At 46.8% G+C, this 10,496-nt stretch overlaps 1 long non-coding RNA gene across 1 annotated transcript; it reads left to right on the plus strand.

The window, feature by feature from the left end:
• The first annotated feature begins 1,927 nt into the window (after positions 1-1,927).
• Positions 1,928-3,749, plus strand: LOC309398496. Its single transcript, XR_014176414.1, has 3 exons — positions 1,928-1,992; positions 3,365-3,430; positions 3,538-3,749. It is a non-coding gene; the product is annotated as an uncharacterized lncRNA (long non-coding RNA).
• Positions 3,750-10,496: the final 6,747 nt, after the last annotated feature.

Genomic DNA, 10,496 nt, shown 5'->3' on the forward strand with positions numbered 1-10,496 from the left:
TGCTCCAACACTAAAGGTTTTCAAGAAGAGACTGAACAACCACTGGTCTGAAACGGTATAAGGTCTCTGCATGAGCAGGGGGTTGGACTAGATGACCTCCAAGTTCCTTTTCAACCCTGTGATTCTAGGTTCTGGGGGCTTCTCTGTGTTTGTCATTCGTAGATTCAGAGAACTCCAGGGACCATGTTTAATTGCTCCCTTTTTTCCCTCCTTCCCCCAGAATTCGATGTTAGAGCCGGTGCTAGTCCCTGTGGTCAACTGTGCTTGTCACCCAGAAAAAAGTGTGGCAAAGGAATCCCTACGGACTCTTAAGTTCCTATTCTGGTATCTGAAAGTTCAAACCTATGGATGGAAAGCTGTCAATCTTATTCCGGTCCTGGGGAAGTATTTTGCTGATGTACATCAACCAAATCACGACAAACTAATCCACCCCCCTCTCTCTTCCTCTCCCTCCCTCCCTCCCTCTCTCTTTTTCTCCCATAAAGATGGCTGGGTACCATCTGCAGAATTCCAATTTTATCAAAAAGGCTTAGAAATAGTTCAGCAATAACTGTGCTGTTCTCATCTAAAAGAGTGTGTGAGCTTGAAGATGATCCTTGAGCCCTTCCAGAGAGCTGGAGAAGGTTCCCACTCTCTTCAGCTTCACCAAGCCACTATCAATCACTCTCCATATTTATTAAAAATCCAGATTGGTGTTGCTTGATCTCAGACTCTTTAAGGTGTGTGGGTCTCAACTCTGCTGGCCTGAGAACTCCAGAGGTTGAAGTCCCCACATCTGAAGGCTGCTAAGATGGGAAAACAGCTCCCTCGATCACACCATAGAGGTTGGTCTGCAAGCCTTTTACACCCATGGCTAACCATCCCCATGGCCTTGTCTAGAGAAACAGTTGCCAGACTCCTCTTCCTTTGTCTCGTGAGTGGGAAACTGAGGCAGATCAGATGAAGAGGATGGGGGTGATGAAGGCTTTTATTGTAGGTTTAGTGGATCCCTCCCTGCCTTTCTATTTCAGGAAACAAAGAAGAATCAAATTTGAGATGTTTTCTCATCCGAAATTTCTACTCTCAGTTTTTGCTCAGCTGACTGTTGTGTGTGTTGCAGTTTGTTCTTCTAGGTTCTCACACCGCCTCCCACTTCCTGAATGCTATTGGAGGGACTGACCCGTTTCTCTTCCTTCGTAGGAGGACACCGAGTTGCACAACACCTCCATCACCCTTTTTGGCCTGGTCTTAAAAGGGGTCAGGGAGACAGAGCGGAATCTGACCAAATCCATCCTGCGCAGCCTGATTCCTCTCGTCATCCAGTTGGCTAATCGTTGGACCCAAGAGGTGAGTTGAAGGGCGGGGTCAACTAAGCTCCTGCTCTCTTCATGCTCCCTTCTCCATGAGACCACGCTGTACCCCCATCTTCACTCAGGGCAACATGGTTGCATCATGTCGACCCTCTGGAGAAGGCATTCTGGACAATCCTGAAGTTGTGAGGTCCTTGGTGCTCTCTGAACCTGGTTGTTTTCTTGCAGGCCTTTCCTGACCCAATTAGGTGACAGCATCAGTAGGTTGGAAGGGAGGGTTTGACCTCTGCTTAATGCCCGATCATTTTGATGTGGGTGCAGGTTTTCTGTTGGGTTGTTCTTGGATTAGGGGGTTGTTTTCTGCTTGATTGTTTGCCTGGTACCAATAGAAGAGAATCAGGGTTGAATTCTGGGGAACTCTGGCCTTCAGGGGGGCCCTTGCCCTGTGTTAGCTTCCTCTTGGGGTGGCTCATTCCCTTTCCCACCTCTGAACAAGGAGAAGTCTGGCTTTTCTCTGCCGAAGATGGATAACCTCAGAATCGGCTCCTCTGATGCCTCCTTTCCTCCCTCGGCCCAGGTCTCCAGGAAAACCCTGACCTCCTGCGTCTCCTTTATGAAGTGGAAGGAGTTTCCAGAGACTTTGTTTGACTACAAGATTTACACCAGTCTCCAGAGCATGTATTCCAGCATCTGCTCGGAGGTGGTAAGTAGGAGCCCAGCTGGCTCCTTTTCTTCTGGATGAAATATATTTTCTTTCTCTCCTGCCTTCTTTTGATAAATCATTCAAGATGGTGGACGTCCCCAATGTTTCTCCTCCTCCCCTCCTCCTCCTCCTCCGATTTCCTTCCCAACAAGCCTGTGAGGTAGGCTGCCCTGAGAGAGAGGGACTGGACCAAAGTCACCCAGCCAGCTTTCATGCCTAAGGCAGGACTAGAACTCCCCAAGTCACCCATCGGGCTTTCATCCCAAAGGAGGGACTAGAACTCACCGGCTCCTGGTTTGTTGCCTGAGGCCTCAACCACTACACTAAACTGACTAGAGGGATTCTTCTTGGGTTGTTGTTCCCTTGGGAACAGCATGGTTGCCACCATGACGACTAGAAACCTTGCTGATTTGTGGGTTTGAGGATTAGAAATGGCAGTTTGTGGAAAAGGGAAATTACGATGTAAAGGGGGCAAAACATAAATGCATTTATAAGACCAGAAGCCATTTCCTTATCATCTTTCTTTCCCTTTTCTTTTTCTATTCTTTTTTCACTATACTATATACTGTAATAATGTTATATTGCATTGCATTGTATGATAGTCCAGTCTAGTCCAGTCACGTCCAGTATAGCATAATAATTTTGTTTAGTATAATAAAATGTAGTATAATAATAATATAGTTTAGTATAGTACAGTTGGCTAACATACTGAATATAATAAAATTCAATATGTTATTGAAGACATTGTTGTTGAGGACATGAGGACTAGAAACCTTAGAAAGAAAAAAAGAGGAAGCTACAGAGTTCATTGCCTTGTTTGTGGCCTTGTGTTCCCCAGATCAATCGATGCAAGGAAAACCTGCCTGAAATGTTGGAGCAGATGGTGGAATTCCTAAAGAGCCAGAATCCTTCATCCCGAGAGGCAGCTGCCCTCTTAATTGGTAACCCCAAATGCAAACTCTGGAAGGAGGGGAGGAAAAACCAGGGCAGGCGGGCGGCCTAAGGCCTGGCATGCTGACCATTATCTCTCTCTCACACACACACACACGGCCCCCTTTCTTAAGGGTATCGCTATGGTTGTTAAGTGAGTCACGTGGTTGTTAAGTGAATCTGGCTTCCTTCCGGAGTTTGCTCACCTAAAGGTTGCAAAAAGTGATCAGGTGACCCCCAAGACTCTGCAATCGTCATAAGTACGTGTCGTGTGAAATTCTTTCCATTCCATCTCTAGACAGATCCAATTCCTGGGACCATCCCGTAAGTCCCAAAGGGCCTCTTCCAAGTAGAAATAAAAGAATTCTGCGTTTTCTTTCTTGAATCAGTCGATTTAGCCGTCTCTGCCAACTCCACCAACCTTTTCTTTGCATGTGTCTAGGCTGCTGCGCACAATACATGACACGGGATCTGGTGATTTCCAAACAAATCGAAGAAGTTTTCCTGGGTGAGTTTCAAAATCCCCTCGCTTGAAGCGGAGACTTTCTCTCCAGAAGCTCTGGCCCTGATCAGGGTTGGATCCCAGTAATCATTTCTTTTCTGGATTCCTTCCAGGTCTCCAGGATCTGCTAGAGGATCGTGAAGCCTCCGTGGCTCAGGCTGCAGCTGAGTCCATGGATGTAATCTTCCAGCTGTATAGCCATCGGATCAACCCTGCTCTCATTAGAAGCCAGTTCCTCTCCAAAGTCACCCGGAGCATCTCCAAGACCAAATTATGATAGTTAAATAGTTTAATCCTTTATTTTATTGTCTTGGCACCTCATACAACAAAGTTGTGCCTTCTTTAGTGTACAGTATATTATACATTAAAATAAATTATATAATTGTATAGAACTATACATTCTATACGATGAAATTGAAAACGCCTGATATTGCATTTCTGTTGCCCTCTACAGTAGAATTCAAGATAATTACTGCTCTGGGATGGGAGCTCTTTTTCAGTCTACTTGTCCTTGTTTTTATTGTCCTGTACCCTCTGCCAGATGGCAATAGTTAAAAAAAAGGGTGCCCAGGAGGAGATGGATCTTTAAGGGTGTTTGAAACTTTCTTAAGGCAGTGGGAGCTATAAAGCTCTTCCAAAGAGGGGAAGGGGGCAACCAAGGACCCTCTGGGCACCTCTCTTCCAGCTGATCTTTGGGGAAAGGAAGGAAGCATGAAGATAAGGACCTAGCAGGGAGATTTTGGAAACAGAGAAAGCCAGGACAATTTAATTAGAGAGAGAGGAAGCCACGAGAAGGTCCCAGAGCCACAGGTGCCAATGGAGAAGGGTGGTGGCCACCATCGGTCATCGATGATGTCTAGGACATCTCCACGCTGTCTTCCGGCAGAAATTGAAGCACGTAGAGTAGGGCAGATGCCAAGAGCTGAACACTCCCCTGGGGGCAGATCTAACGTCCTCCAAAAAGATTCTCCTTATTATCCACATAGATGGACCATTGAATCAAAGCCTTCAGGAAAACCTCTGGATCCCACATGGCCTTTTCCCATGGGCCGTGATCGCCTTTGGAAACCATGCAACATTTGTCAACTTAGTTTGTTAAGCCAGGAAGGGGGCTAAGCCCTGGTCCCCTCCTCATATCTGTTACAGGGAGGCCTCTCAAGGTTCAGCCGTGAATGAGCCCAGCATTATCGGTTGTAAATTGCGTCGGTCATAAACCAAGTCACCCTGGGTCCATGATCGATTTTATGACCTTTGAATGAATTAAGGGAGTCGTTCAAAAATACACATTGTAAATTATGATATATTCATGTGACTCTCATAGGTGAGATAGAATACAAAAAGAAATCTAGAATAGAGCTGGAAGGGACCCTGGAGGTCTTCTAGTCCAGCCCCTGCTAAAGTAGGAGACCCTATTGTTCGATCGGGTAAAGGAAGACACAAAAGGCTAGCGATAACAGCTCTTTATTGAAGTACGTGCAAACATCCACTGAGGAGATGGTCGGCCAGCTCCCCTTTTTAAATGAGAGCTGTCCAGCCTCTCAGCCAATCAGTTTCAGTTTTTTTTTATTTATAGACCGCCCCCTCTCCCCGAAGGGACTCGGGGCGGTGTACAGGCACATTAAAAACCATATACAAAGAATAAATACACTTAAAATCAAATTAAACCTAAAGCTGTACAGAATAATAAAAATTAAAAAATCAACTTCAAACCAACCCCTAAAAATTTAAAAGTGCAGAATTGAGGGACTAAACTGGGATTAGGCCAGGCCAGCTAAACCAAACAGGTGGGTTTTAAGCTTCTTACGGAAGGAGCGGAGATCGGTAGTTGTTCTGATGTCCGGGAGGAGGTCATTCCAGAGGGTCGGGCCCATCACAGAGAAGGCCCTACTCCTGGGCGCCACCAGCTGGCACTGCCTCGTGGATGGTACCGGAGGAGTCCCTCCCGCCGGCAACAGAGGACCTGAGTGGAGACTTCTATAGTTTAGCTCCAATAGCAGGGGGGGCGAGTATCTAACACCTCTCCCCTTTAGGATGGAACATTCTAACTGGTAACGTAGTCCTGTAAGTAGGCGGGCCTTTGCGTTGCCCGGCTGGAGCTGCACAGTTCAGTTTGCTGGTTGCCCTCACGCAGGTTGGATGGACATGTCGCTTCTTCGGACCCGCCTGATGGAACCTCCTGGAAACTTTCGTAGGCCCGGCTTGAACTTCTGGTGGTGGTTCTGCCCAGTCCTCATCGACGTCAGATAAGTCCCGTGATGCATCCGGAACAGTCGGGAGGTGGTGCTGCTCGAGTTGTGGAGGAATCACTGTTGGTTGTCGGAGTGAGGAGTTGGTTAGTTGGCCCCGGAGTTGGTCGATGTGCCTCCTCCAATGTCGTCCGTCCTCGAGTCTTACCGAGTAGGATCTCGGGCCGGTGATGCCGACGATGGTCGCAGGTATCCACAGAGCCCCCCTCTGTGTAATTGTGTGCGTATACCAGGTCGCCTATGCTGAATGATCTGACCTTGCTCGTGGAATCGGGGTGTTTCTGTGGAATAGTTGGGGTGTAGCTGGTCCAGGTGGGACCTGAGATGGCAGCCCATGAGGAGTTCGGTTGGGCTTCTTCCAGTAGTGGGGCTGGGTGAGATGTGTTGTATTAGTAGGTAGTGGTCTATTCGCATTTGCCAGTTGCCCAGGCCCATCTTGTTGAGGGCTTCCTTTGCGGATCTCACCATACGCTCCACCTGGCCATTGGAAGCCGGATGAAACTATGTGACTAGGGCATGTCGGATTACATGTGCCACAAAGAACTCCTCAAAACCCCTGGCCGTGAATTGTGGGCCATTGTCTGACACTAGCATGTCGGGGAAACTGTGAGTTGTGAACAGCTTCTGTAGCACCTTGATGACTGCATCTGTGGTAGTGGATGTCATCAGGACTACCTCTAGCCACTTGGAGAATGCATCCACAATTATGAGGAAAATTTGGCTGTGGACTGGTCCTGCAAAGTCTATATGTATTCTAGACCACAGTGCTTGTGGCCGCTCCCATTCTTTTGCGGGCACCTCTGGGGGAGCTGGTTTGGATTCCTTTCAGGGTGTGCATGTGGCTACCCACTCCTGTATGTCTCTGTCCATGTTAGACCACCACACATAACTCTTTGCCAGTGCCTTCATCTTGACTATCCCTGGGTGTCCCATGTGAAGTGCCTCCAAAACGGCTATTTGTAGATGTTTAGGAATGACCACCTGGTCCCCCCATAGCAGACAACCCTTGATTGCCGACAATTCGTCAGTCTTCAAAACATGCATTTTGTATTCCGGCCCAACCGGCCCCTTGGGCCACCCTCTCCACACCCAGTTCAGAATCTGTTTGATGATGGGGTCCTTTGTGGAGTGACATGCGACGTCATGGGAGGAGATGGGTCCAGAATCCAGGCAGTCAAGCAGGAGCACCACGGCCTCGGGGGTGGGGTCATCCAGCAGTTCTGGAAGGGGGCAGTGGCTCAATGCGTCAGCGTGTCCTAGTGTGGTGCCTGGGCGGTGGAAGAGCCGATAGGAATAGGCCACCAGGAAAATATTCCATCGGGTCATTCGGGGGGAGAGTGACACCGGAGTGGGGTGTTCTCCCACCAACAGTCCCAGTAGAAGCTTGTGATCTGTAATTAGCTCAAAGTCCCTGCTACAGATATTCGTGGAATCGCTTGACTCCCACCCCTGCAACCAGGGCTTTGCGGTCCAACTGGCTGAAGTTCCATTCCGCCACGGACAGTGTCCTTGAGTAGAATGTGATGGGGGCTTCCATACCATTCGGCATCCAATGGCTCAGGAGGGCGCCGATGCCGAATGGGGAGGCGTCGCAGGTCAGCACCAAGGGCAGGGTCTGGCCTTGCACGAGGAAAGAGTCTGCGGATAACAATCCTTTCATGGCGGTGAATGCTTTGGCCTCGGCTTTGCCCCATGTCCACTCCACGTTCTTTGCCAGCAGCTGGTGTAGCAGTTCAGCAGCTGTCGCCTTCTGCTTTAAAAACATGCTATAGAAGTTAAGGAGCCCGAGGAACGCCTGCAGCTTGGTCTGATTCCTCGGTGTGGGGGCTTCCTTAATAGCTTTTATTTTTTGGTTAGTCGGGTGAATTCCCGAACCATCGATCATATAACCCAGGAATTCCACTTTTCGTACATTTATTTTACATTTTCCTCTTTTGAGACGAGGCCCTTGTCTCTGATTCTGCTTGTGATGGCGTGTACTCATTTTAAAAGTTGCGCTTCATTTGCGGCCGATACCAGTATGTCGTCAAAATAGGGGACGACTCCAGGTAATCCCTGCAAAAGGCATTCCATGATACTTTGGAACAGTCCAGGGGCGATACTAACTCCGAATTGCAGGTGGTTACATTTGAACGCCCCCCTGTGCGTCACGATGGTCTGAGCCTCTGCAATAGCATCATCTACTGGCAGCTGCTGGTATGCCTGCACCAAATCTAATTTTGCAAAAAACATTCCCGGACCAAGGGAGTGTAACAGATGCTGTACTACCGGTACCGGGTATGTGCTTTGTTGCAATCCTTTGTTGATTGTGCATTTATAGTCAGCGCATATTCTGATAGACCCATCGGGCTTAATGGGGTCATGATCAGCGTTTCCCAGCGGGGATTATCGATTGGTTCGAGGATGCCCTGGCTTACCAATTTATCGATTCCTGTGTCAATTTTTGGACGGAGAACGAAGGGTACTCTCCTGGGCTTAAGTTGAATTGGAGCTATGCTTGGGTATAAGCTAAAGAAAATTGGGTCCCCCTTGTACTCACGCAGATCGGAGGCGAAAACGTCCTCAAACTCCTTAAATATGGTTTTGGCAGCGCTCCCGATGGCGGCGACGGCTGGCCTTTCTCCAGTCTGCTCCTCATCCATGGCATTGACTTCAGCCACGACCATTCCCAAAACCTGAAACCAGTCCAGTTCAAAAGGCTTTGCAAGTCATCCCTGACTACGATCGCATGTAGGTTCTTACTGATCTTTTTTTTAAAAAGAATTTTATTGGTTTTTAAACATTTATGGGAAAAGGTAAAGGGGGACATAGAAAGTTTTGGCAGCTCCCACACTAGTGGTAGAAATCCCTCCAAATCTCACAATTTTTACAATATTAAAAACAATGTATAAAAGATGAGCAAAAAACAGAATCTTATTCTACATTGTATCAACCATGTGTTCAATCATTTTTCTTTTGTCACTTTCTAGTATATCAACAATTACAAATATTTCAAATATTATTTTTGTGACCTGAGCCTTTTCGATATTGCTCCCTCCTCCCTGTCCCCAGATGGAGCCACCACCCCTCCTTCATATCTTGCACCTTGGTACCCTTTTCACTACCTTCGCTGTGTTCATCCTCTAGGAGAGAGAAATGTTTTTTAATGAAGGTGTTAGGGTTCTAAATACCATGCAGAATTAAATCATTGTCCAAGGCAAAAACATCCTTAAAGGTCCAATTTATTCTACAGGCAAGTTAGCACCTCTATGGAATTCCAACTCTGATTTGCATCCTGGAATTCCACCCAGTTGAAAGTTCATGATCTATCCCCATACCCACAAATCCATCACATGTTCCAATCATCATCTTCTACGCTGGCATCTACACCCCTCTGGTTCCGGTCAGGTGTCGAGGTGCAGAGACAAAAGATGACCTTGAGCTTCTATAAAAGAATGACAACATACATTCCACAATCCTACTCCTTTCTATTCCCCCCTCCCAACTACTACACTATTGAAACAGCATAGAAAATTATAAGAAAGTGTGGCAGGCCAAAGATCCTAAAAAAAAAATAACTACAGGCCTGACAGGCGGCCTCTCCTCAAAAGAAAACGTTTCCTGCAAAGAGAATAATATAAAAGTTAACATAACAAAATTAACCACCTCTTCTCCACCCAGGGGAACCTTTTGACTTCTCGGGAAACTTCCCATTGAATTGCTTTCCTAACTTCTCCACTTTTAGGTTCCCACTGTTCACCCAAGTAGCTTCAGACCAGGGGTAACCGTTCCAATGCACTAAGTACTGTAAGCGACCCCTATTCAGCCTGAAATCTACAATTTTTTCCACCTCAGATTGTGTTTCCCCTTCTATCACTACAGGAGGAGATTGAGCTTGGGTGGATGCTCTTTTGTTAGACCCAATTACTGGTTTCAACAAGCTACAATGAAATTCTGGGTCAATTTCCCCTAGACTTCTGGGTAGACGGAGTTGAACTGTAACTGGGTTAACTATCTTCACTATTGGGAATGGACCTAGAAATTTTGGACCCAATTCCTTGCTAGGCATTTCTAATCTTATGTATTTGGTAGATACAAAAACATTGTCCCCCACACATTAGGGATTTTGGAGTGAGCGATGTTGATCATCTTGCTTCTGGTAGGCTTCTGCCGCAACTGCTAGAGCCTTCTTCATATTCTCCCATCCTTTCTTTAGCATGTCCATCCATTCACTCAAAGACATGAAGGAAGGAGGTTCTCTAGGCAACTCAGGCATGGCAACAACTTCCATGCCACTGGTAATCTGGAAACCCGCTAATCCTCTGCTGCTGTGGACTGCATCGTTGTACGCCACTTCGGCGAAGGGTAGCAAGTCCAACCAGTTGTCGTGCTGATAGTCCACAAAACACCGGATGTATTGTTCCACCACCGCATTGGCTCCCTCTGCTGTGCCGTTCATGCTGGGATTGTCAGGGGGGGAAAAAAACACCCTGGAAAAATGTGAGATCAATGGACTGGGCTGATTCCCTTCAGCATATCATTTGAGATATTAAGAAAAGAAATAAAAGTCTTTAAGAAGTATATTCTAATTAATAAACAAACTTTAATAATAAAATAAAACAGAAAATTAACTAATGGTTACATTTTGATAATAAAGGCTCCGGTTGCCAGCTCCCTGGCAATCGGACAAAGAACAAAGGAATAATAATTTCTGGAATGTGTGACGCATGCGCAATAAATCACTTTCAGATAACATTTTGTTTTATGACCTGCGCAATAAAGCTTTCTTAGTTTAACTCTTGAATGTCAGTTCAGTCAGTTCAGGCCTAGCAAACTTTTTAACATCG

Source organism: Natrix helvetica (genome assembly GCF_964273705.1).
Source record: "Natrix helvetica genome assembly, chromosome: 13".
Taxonomy (NCBI): Eukaryota; Metazoa; Chordata; class Lepidosauria; order Squamata; family Natricidae; genus Natrix; species Natrix helvetica.